The following is a 10690-nucleotide window of genomic DNA, read 5'->3' as shown; positions in this document are numbered from 1 at the left end:
TTCTTTTTGTCACTGTCATGGTGATTGTCAGCAGTCATGGTGCCATTTAGCATGGAAATCTGATCATAATGGAGTCTGAGGTCTTTTTGAAGTGATTTGATTGGCTATCTTGGTTCTTACCAGTCTCAGCTCGTAAGGGTTACAAAGGGAACTTTTTATTACAGGTGTCCTGTTCCTTAAAGATAAGCAGAATTAAGACTGGGTAGAAATTCAGCTATGTCATGTTACCATTAAATTGTGTAACAAATTCTTCCTTTTCTCTATAGGTACTCCTCATTCTTGAGGGGTGTGAGGGGACGAAGGTCCATCTTCTATAACTTCTTTAAGCTGAATCCGGGTGTTGATATGGGACCCATTGGAGGAGTGAAATTTTTCTTAGCTAGTCTTAGGTAGGTCTAGTTATCTCCTGGGTATAAGCCTAGCCGTTCATATTGCTATATGGCCTTAACTTGCTTAGACACAAAAGAAACAAGGCAGTTTAAGAAACAGGGCCCAAAAATCAAAGAAGTAGGATGTCAGCTAAAGTGCCCAGGAAGGGTAAGAACCATGCAAGATTAGGGATGGCCTGTTTTATAATTTTTCCATATTCCCTGAGGGCCCATGCCCTTTTGGTTAAATTGGTGCAACCACTTGGTCTGGTTGTAGATGACTTTAATGTATTTTTTTATTTATCTGAAATTATTTACCCAAGCACAACAGGAAGTGTTGGCGACTATACACACCCTATCTTCTTCTGCCAAGAGGTCATCAAGAGCAGACAGTTATGATGCATGATAATGGCTAGTAAGTCTGAGGAGACTGTGAGGCAGATAAGGCCATCACCAGTCTTATAGGCTAAAGTTTCTATAACTGTTTTGAAGTTGTGAAGGGTAACTTCATTGCAGGCAAATCTTCTCTATGAAGCAAGGAGACTGCCCACTATCCTGATGCCAGCTAGAATAAGCCAAATTGCCGTTTTACTCCTTGAGCAAGAGGGGAATGGAAAACAATTAAATATTTTGACTTGTCTTGTCGTTAGGTTCCCTAACTGCACTCTCCTTGATGTCATATGTTTTCCAAATAGGGGTAGGCTCTGAATGAAACAAGGTGACGCCAAGAGCAAAGCTTAGAATACCTGCAAGCAAGACAAGTAGATTAAGTCCTGGCAGAAAAGTATATGCAGGCCCAAGGTAACTTATCTGTTTGAGGTTTCTTGTCCATCCTTTTGTAAAGGAACCTTAGATCTGAGAATGCTTCAGCTCAGTAAGTGGCACTTTCTTCCTTAGGTTCCGTGGCTGCCTTTATCTGGGTATGGTGGACCCAAGTGTCACTCCCTGTAACTCTAAGGTAGAGTTAGTTGTGAAAATTACCAGATATGGTCTTGTCTATTTAGGTTCTAAATAATCTTGTGGTCCTCCCACTTTTAGGTTTTTAACAAAACTCAGTCCTGGGTTGTAAAAGATGAAAGGCCAAATGAGATGATGAAGGTAATCCTTGAATTCTGTACTCCTAAAAGGCCTTTATTATTTTTCTAACCTTGGTGGCATATTTTATTTTTTTCATGTTTCTGAGGACCTCCTAGTTACCTTACCAGACCTGGACCAGTTGGCCATATATTAGCTCATAAGGGCTCAGTTTGATTTTTTCTTTTAGAGTTCTTCTTATTTTTAACAAGGCTGTGGGGAGTAATGAAATCCATGGGAGATGGGTTTTCTGGCTTACTTTGGCTAAAGTCCTTTTAAGGGTCTGGTTGGTGTGTTCTATTTTGCCTGAGACTGTGGTCTCCAGATGGTATGTAGGGATCATTTTATTTCTAAGCCCCAAGAAGCAGCCATAGTAATGAAAGCTATAAATGCAGGTCCATTATCACTTTGGATTGACCAAGGCAGCTTGAATCTGGGGACCTTTGCCACCTCATGGGCAATTTCAGTGTGGGTGGCAAAGGCTTCTACCCATCCTGAAAAGGTGTCCGTAAGAACCAGGAGGTATATAAGCTTTTAGAGCCTCTGGGCATAACTGTGAAACTGATTTACCAGTCCTTCCCTGGGTGTCTACCTTGGTACTAGACCAGCTGTGTAGTCTCCTTTCCCTTCTCCCCACCCACTGCATAAGGTGGATATTAGGGTTATTAACATAGCAGATGGATTAGTCTCACCCACCTCTCTGATTAGTTCCCTGAGGGTTGGGGCAGTTATACTTTTACAAAGTCAGTTGACGGGCCTCTTGACCAGTGAGTGTTGGAATGGTTTTTGTTTTAACAGTCTGCAAGTCAGCTGCTTTTGGGGAAAGAAATTGTCCATGAGGGCTAATTAGCCATCCTGACTGATCAATACTTTTGGTATAACCCCATTTGGAGGCTTTTTTCCATTCCTTTTGAGAGTCAAAGAGGGTAAAAGAGCAGGACCCAGGAAAGAAGGTGAAAATGGCATTTTGAAAGTGACCTTCTCTAAAGTCACCTGTTTTGACACTAGGTTGGCTTTATTAGTTTCTTTAATTACCTTAACATCCCCCTTCTGGTGGCTGCAGCAATGAACTACTGCCACCTGGGCGAGTTTTCTTACAGTCTCTAATAACCTTAAAATGATGGTACCATTTTTGACCTGTTTATTATCAGAGGTTAACATGCCCCTTTTCCTCTAACTAGTGCCATGTGTGTGAAAGATGGACTATTAGTACCTGGAATCAGCATACTCATTCCCTTCACTCAATTTTATGCCCCAATTAGAGCGACAAGCTCTGCCTTCTGTCCCCCAAATGATGGGGCCTTTCTCTGTTCAGTATCACAAAGCCAATACAATGAAACTGAAAGTGAGGGTCAAGCAGTGCAGGCTTGACAGTGCAGGCTAAAAGCATCCAGGTAGGAGAGTGCCCGCTTCTACGGTATCAGTGAGACCATAGCATACCCTGCCCTCCCCTGGTCCTCTTGCATACAGCCATTCCCATTGGTGAACCGCTGGGATTCTGCATTCTTAATAGATTCACGTTTAAGGTTCAGCCTACTGAAGTAAACTTACTCCATCACCTCTAAGCAGTTGTGAGATAAATCACCATCTTCAAGTGGAAGGAGTGTGGCTGTGTTCAAGATATTACATACCTTCAAAGTTATGTGATGGTTGTCTGTAACTGGAGAGCACTGCCTGAGGACAGCCATTCTGGCCCCCTTTCATTCATGAGGGTCTGGGTATGGTGGGAAGTCCAGATGGTTAGGGGTTGGCCAAAGGTTAACTTTTCTGTTTCTTTTAAAAGGAGGGCTGTGACTGCCATTGACCACTGAAATTGCCCATGAGGTGGCAAAGGTCCCCAGATTCAAACGCTGGCAAGGGGGCCAGCGTTTAGCAAGTAATTCCAGTTGCTTGGAAAAGTAGATCGTTGATCCAGGTCAGTGGGCCCAACCTTCAAGTTAGTATTACTAGAGCAATTGCTTCCTCTTATGAAACATAAAGACGGAAAGGTTTGTTTAAGTTGGTTAGGGCTAATGGTGGGGGCCTTGTGAGTAGGGTTTTAAGTTTTCAGAATGCTTGGTCACATTATGCCATCCATTCAGAAGAATCAGGTGCTCTGGGTCCCTAGCTAAGGCTTCTCCAAATATTGTGGGGGAGTTTTTGAATGCCTGGGTCCACACAGTGATATAGGAGGGGAGTAGGGCAGTGCTGGGTAGCCACAGGTAGGTCCCTGGCAAGGGCTCCATCCCCACGGAACTAGGTGAGGACAGGCACTCCTGCTTTCATGCCCAAATGTTGCATTTTTCAAGACCATCCTGACCCCTATCCTACGCGGGCAAGACCTTAGCGGGCAGACACACAGGGGGCCAGATGTCAAGAGGAACACATCAGCAGAAGAAGACAAAAGCGGCTGGACCCTAGAGGACGGGTAGGGAGCATGCCAGCAGAAGAGTACACCGACAGAAGCAGGCAGGCACGCTAGCACATCACAGGTCATCCACCAGGGGGACGAGGCAGAGTTTAGCTGGGGCAGTCAGAGAAGAGTCTGCCCAACCCCAGGGGAAAAACCATCTCCCCCCCTGACTCCCCCATCTGCTGAGAGCTACTTCTACTCAATAAAACCTTGCATTCATTCTCCAAGCCCATGTGTGATCTGATTCCTCTGGTACCCCAAAGCAAGAAACCCTGGGATACAGAACTCCTTCTGTCCTTGTGATAAGGAAGGGGGTCTAATTGAGCTGGTTAACACAAGCTGGCTATAGAAGGCAAACTAAAAGAGGTCCCTGTAACGCACGCCCACTGGGGCTTCAGCTGTAAACATTCACCCCTAGACACTGCCATGGAGTTGTTGCCCCACAGCCTGCCTGTCGTATGCTCCCCTAACGGTTCCAGCAGTGGGCACTGGAGAAGCAAGCCACACCCCCATCACACTCCCTGAGATGGGGGCAAGGGAACCTTGCCCATTTCAGCTGGGGCCTCACCTAGGATCCTGGAAGGTGAGTGTGAACGAATGTGAAACTGTCAAGTCTACCTCTCTTCCAAAACCCCGCCACCTCTCTTTCTTCCCTGCTGGTAAGAGGCTATGTTTCCCTTCACTGAGTTTTAAATAAAAAATAATTAGTAAATCTGAACAAAAATGTATCCTGACAATATTGAAGACATGTTTGAAATTTTTATTTTATTAATTTTAAAACCATTTTTATTCATCAAAGATTACTAAATTCATGTGAACTTGAAGAACATTTGGACTTACTTAATTCATGAGTACTTATTTACTTACAAGCCACTTTGGTGGTATGCTAGACTTCCTGCATAAGGTAACACATCTCTGCACACACACAAAGATCCAAGAGCTTTTACCTCAGAATTTTAGCTGTGAGGTACAATACAAACTCACCATTTCATAAGTGACAAAATGGCAGATTTAATTTTTTTTTTTTTGGACAAAATTGGAACCCGTTCACATGACTAAATTTCATTTGCCCCAGTAGGTATTCAAGGAAGGCTGTCGACCAAAATTTGGGTAAAGCAGTTTTTATGGCAGTTTTTTTTTTTTTGTAATCCTCTTTTACAGTTTTTTCTTCAGTTTCAAATGGGTTTCCAATGTCTCCATTTCAATCAGACCGTAAATAATAAGTCTTATCTCAGCACCAGCAACTGGATCACAGAGGATTCACAGCAGGCAAAGAAAAGAGAGGAAGATAGCTTTAGAAAACTGCTTAATAAGTGCAGACTCACCATTTGAGCTCTAAATATGTCTTACTGTGCACAAAACTACTATTTATCACTGCATGCAGGTATCCCTGATATCTTCTTGAAGGCCAGCTAGGCATCCTTGACATCTCTTCTTTCAGGAGAGTAGCCAAGGCCACCTTGTCCTTTTGGCTTTGTCAAAGAGTAGGAAGAGGTATTTTCCAAGAAGGATGAAACCCAAGCTTCTCCAGTGCAAGAAAAATGGTATGTTGGAGGTTTTTACAGATGTAAGAGAACAAACACTAACAGGAGTAAACAGAGAGGAACAGAGAAGGACACACACACACACACACACACACACACACACACACACAAATTTACCTATAGGCTGTTTCCTGATCCTGCAGTCTAGACTGTCAGCCCTTCAGTTCTTCTCTCATCTTTTCAAGAGCCTTTTGTAGGCCCTCTACTTGGGGCATAGCCATCCTTCAGTTCCTTTCTCACCTTTGCCGAGACACTTAAGGGAGTATCAGGATGTAAGGAGCCATTTACTGAGGATGGGACAATGATGTGGTGCCAGAAATCCTCATGCAGAACCAGAATCCTGGGAAAATGTCCCACCGTACATTGCTCAGTGGGTCCTTCCCAGTACAGTTCCATAACCCTTTGCCTGCCTGCTTACTCCATCACAACAATAATATATTACATTCCTCAAAGCTGATCCCTGGCACCTAGAGTCAGAACAAACATACATTATTTGATGTAGGTGTTTATTGGTATAAACATTTTTTAGAACTGTTTTTGCTGCTTCCCGTAAGTTATGATATGTTGTGTTTCCATTTTGTTTGTCTCATACTCTTTTAAATTTCCCTTTTAATTGGTTGTTCTGGGACATATTGTTTAACTTCTGTGTATTTGCAAATTTACCAAAATTTCTGTTGTTATTAATTGTGACTGGAAAAGATGCTTGATATAATTTGATCTTTTCAAATTTGCTAACATTTGTCTTGTTAGCTAACATTGATCAATCCTGGAGAATGTTTTGTGTGTTCTTGAGAAGAATGTGTATTATGTCAGATGGAATATTCTGTATAGGTCAGAATTCTTTGTCAGCTGATGCTATCAGGTGCCAGTTGCTGGGTCTCCAGGGAGATAAGGAGCTTCCCATATAGGGAGGTGGACCATTTAGTCCAGGGCCACACACTGGTTAACCAGTTCTCTTACTGACAAAGCTGGTCCCCTATAAGATGGAATCTTTCCCTGTTCACTGTCATGAAACCAAATATAGGAAACTGAAAGTGAGTTTCAAGCAGTGCAGACTTTCTTTAATGGCCATGGAATTGAGAAGTGGGAGCATAGCTCATGAGTAAACTTCTTGACTAGCAAAGGGTGAGTGGGTTAAAATATGGGGTATCTCTAATGCATGGGGTGGACATTAAAAGAGAGGGAAAGGATATTCATGTCTTTTTTGGAAATGGGTGGTGAACATTTTGGAAATGGAGTGCTTCCTCCCTTTTTCTTCCTTTTATGGCTTCTTTTGGTCATTGTCACAGCAGTTGTCAACTGTCATGGCACTGATGGTAGTGTCATTTAGTGTAGAAATGAGATTATAATGAAGCCTGAGGTCTTTTTCAAGTAATTTAATTGGCTATCTTGGTTCTAAACAATCTCAAAACAAAGAGCTCTGGTTCTAACCAGTCTGACTACAACAAGAATTTTTATCATAGGTGTCTTGTTTCTTAAAGATAAGCAGAGTTAGAGCAGGGTAGAAATTCAGCTATGTCACATAGCATTATCCCAGGTAACAGTTGTACTTTAAATGCTTGGTAGAATCTAACGATCATGCTATTGGGTCCTGGAATTTTCTTTGATGGAAGACTTTTTATTTTTTTTGTCAGACTTTTTTTTTGTCAGACAGAGTCTTGCTCTGTCCCCCAGGCTGGAGCGTAGTGCAGCAATCTCAGCTCACTGCAACCTCTGCCTCCCAGGCTCAAGCAATTCTCATGCCTCAACTTCCTGGGTAGCTGAGATTACAGACATGTGCCACCATGCATGGCTAATTTTTTTGTATTTTGTATTTTCAGTAGTAAAAATTTTAGTAGAAAAAATTTTATTTTTTTTCTATTTTTAGTAGAAACAGGGTTTCACCACGTTGGCCAGGTTGGTTTGGAACTCTTGGCCTCAATTTGATCTGCTTGCCTTGGCCTCCCAGAGTTCTGGGATTACAGGCGTGAGACACTGCACCCAGCTGAAGACTTTTTATTACTGATTCAATCTCTTTACTCATTATTCCAAAGCCTCTTTATTTTTAATGCCTCTTTTACATTTTTTGGTCTGTTCAGATTTTCTGTGTTTTTTTATTTTTTTTATTTTTGTGTGTGTGTGAGATTCAGTCTTGGTAGGTTGTATATGTCTAGGAATTCATTTCTTGTTGGTTATCCAATTTTTTGACATATAATTGCTTATAAAGTCTCATGATATTTTTATTTGATGTGAGTTGTAATATCTCCTCTCTAATATCTTGTTTTATTTATTTGAGCCTCTTTTGGTTTTTCTAGATAAAGATTTGTCAATTTTATCTTTTTGAAGAAAAAAGCTCTTTGTTTTGTTAATCTTTTGCATTGTTTTCCTAGTCTCTATTTCATTTATTTCTGCTTTGATCTTTATTATTTGTTTTCTTCTGCTTACATTGAGCTTAGTGTAGTCTTCTTTGTCTATTTTCTTAAGACAAAATGTTATTTATTTGTTAAGTTTTTTTAAGAGATGAAATCTCACTCTGTCACTCAGGCTGATGTGCAGTGGCATGATCATAGCTCATGCAGTCTAGACTTCTGGGCTCAAGTGATTCTCTCTCTCAGCTTCCTGAGTAACTGGAATTACAAGTGTGATCTTCTTTTTTGATGTAGGTGTTTATTGGTATAAAACTTTCTTTTAGAACTGTTTTTGCTGCATCTCATAAGTTTTGGTATTTTATGTTTCCATTTTGTCTTGTGCTATTTTAAACTTCACTTTTAACTGGTTGTTCTGGGGCATGTTGTTTAACTTCTATGTATGTGCAAATTTACCGAAATATCTGTTGTTGTTGATTGTGACTGGAAAAGATGCTTGATATAATTTGATCTTTTCAAATTTGTTAATATTTGTCTTGTTACCTAACATAAGATCTGTCTTGGAGAATGTTTTCTATGTTCTTGAGAAGAATGTGTATTCTGTTGGATGGAATATTCTGTATAGGTCTGTTAGGTCCATTTGATCTAAAGGGTTGTTCAAGTCTGATGTTTTCTTCTTAATTTTCTGTCTGGATGTTCATTCCATTGCTGAAAGTGATGTATTAAAGTCCTCTAATATTATTGAACTGCAAGCTATTTCTTCCTTTAGATTCTTTACTATTTGCTTCACATATTTAGGTGCTCCACTATAGGATGCATAATCTTTACAATTGTTATATCCTCTCGAGGAACTGATCCCTTTGTCATTACATAATGTCCTTCTTTGTCTCTTTTCACAAATTTTGAATTAAAATCTGCTTTGTCTGATAGAAGTATCACTACCCCTGCTCTCTTTTGGTTTCAATTGTGTGGGATATCTTTTTCCATCCCTTCACTTTCAGTCTGTGTGTCTTTAAAAGTGAAGTGGGTCTCTTGTGGGTGATATATTGTTGGGTCTTATTTTTTATCTATTCGTTCATTCTATTTTTATTTAAAATTTTAATCTATTTTCCTTCAAGGTTATTATTGATAGGTGAGGACTTACCACTGCCATTTTGTTAACTGTTTTCTTGAAGATACTTTGTTGCTTTCTTCCTCTCTTGTCTTCCTTTGTGGTTTCATGGTTTTCTGTCATGGTGTGTTTGGTTGGAAAGCAAGATATACAAATAATATGAGAGTACTTATGCTTTTAAAAAAAGATACAAAAAAACAGGCCTCAAAACTTGGCATATTTTACAGTTTTCTGAAGTTTTAGTTTATTGTATCATGGATAATGAAGTATATTTATGGTGGTTCAACTCTAATTATACGAAGAAAGTGTTTAATTCACAAGAAACTGTTTTCCTTTGCATTCTAAGGTGACATTCAAGAGTGGAATTTATAGAAATAGTTGCCCTATAGGTGATGGAAAAGAAAATTATTAGTATTTAAAAAGAACAATTCTTTCAGGTTACTGTATGATCCCATACACAAAACTTTATCTGAGGTCTTTCTTAGTACCCCATAAGGAAGATCAAGTTCAATACCTATTCAATTAACATCCTGAGGTGATGGGTAGAAGAAGGAAAGTACTGGAGAAACACTGTGTGTGTGTGTGTGTTTGTGTGTGTGTGTGTGTGTGTTTAGAAACTGTGGATGAGAAAATCATTTATGTCTTCATATCCATTTAAAAACTTAAATGAAAGAAATAGCCAGTGTTATTCATAGCACAAACCATTTTGCACATACAAGCAAATACAGTCTTTACTTACTTAAGTCTTAACCTAATTCCTATGCAAGCAGGGACTAGGGCCCTGGCCCCTGACCCCATTGTTTTTGGGAGTCTGGGCTGGCCACAGCATTGGGTCAAAACTGCTTTGTGATTGCCAGAATGTGATGTCAAAGATAAAATCCATGAGTAAAGCCAGAACTGAGATTCAATTAGACCATACTTACTCATATCACAGTAAATATCTGAACAGAAAAAGGAGAACAAAGAAAATAGCAAGATGGTAGAATAAGAATCATCTAAATAGAGCAAGTGAATTTAGAATGAAGGTGAGAACAGAAAGTCAGTGATATTCCTGAGACACTGAGATGCAGGAATAAGACCCTTTTCCTGCCTGCTATTTTGGGTGGGAGGTAACATTGAAGTAAATGAAATTATTTAAACAACCTGGGGGCAGGAGAATGTGATGATCAGGTCTTGGGGCACTAAGTGGTAGAAGATGGTGGAGTGAGGGAATTGGCCATTTTTATAACCCAATGGAAACCAGATGCAGCCTCTCGATTCACAGCAGAGGCACAAGTGCATCTGTCACGGGCAGCCTGCTCAAAAGGATTTCTTTGTCAGAAATTCACAGAACTGTGCCAGTTTTTGGCCCACCAGAGACTGCCCTGATGATCCCTCTAGGCAGTAACTGACATTTACTCAGATGGTCAGTTGTTGGATAATTGTTTCCAAGTGGAATGTGGACAAGAACTGGACCAGAAAGCAGAGCTATTTTCAATGGGGGTGCTGTGAGTGGAGAATCAGCAAAAGATTTTAAGTCAATTCTGTGATGGAGAGTTAAAAGGATTAGTGATCTGATGAGTAAAAATTATGTAAACCCAAATCTCTTGAAGTTGCTGAGTATAGGTAAATGATATAATCTAATTTACCTATTAATGATAGGGTGGAGTAGGAGGACAGTGGATAGTAGACAAACGTTGTAATTTTTGAAGACCTTGAAAACTCCAAAATTAGTTCCAAGGAAGAAATTGATTGGCTTGGTGATTCTGGTGAAAGTCATATCTGGGTGAGGAATATAATAATAAAGGGAGTAGTGTCCTAGAGCCAGTTAGGATTTGAAAGAAGATGTAGAAGGCAGTTCTGCACTGTTTTCATCT

At 40.2% G+C, this 10690-nt stretch overlaps 1 long non-coding RNA gene across 1 annotated transcript in view; it reads left to right on the top strand.

The window, feature by feature from the left end:
* Nucleotides 1–245: 245 nt before the first annotated feature.
* Nucleotides 246–10690, top strand: part of LOC112625696 — a 60196-nt gene continuing 49751 nt past the window's right edge. The window contains exons 1-3 of the long non-coding RNA XR_003119751.1: nt 246–537; nt 692–783; nt 1064–1169. This is a non-coding gene — a long non-coding RNA (uncharacterized LOC112625696). The remainder of the gene's footprint in view (nt 538–691; nt 784–1063; nt 1170–10690) is intronic.

Source organism: Theropithecus gelada, chromosome 6 (assembly GCF_003255815.1).
Source record: "Theropithecus gelada isolate Dixy chromosome 6, Tgel_1.0, whole genome shotgun sequence".
In the NCBI taxonomy this organism is placed as follows: Eukaryota; Metazoa; Chordata; class Mammalia; order Primates; family Cercopithecidae; genus Theropithecus; species Theropithecus gelada.
Note: the sequence above shows the minus strand (reverse complement) of the source record. Positions and strands in the feature narration are given on the sequence as shown.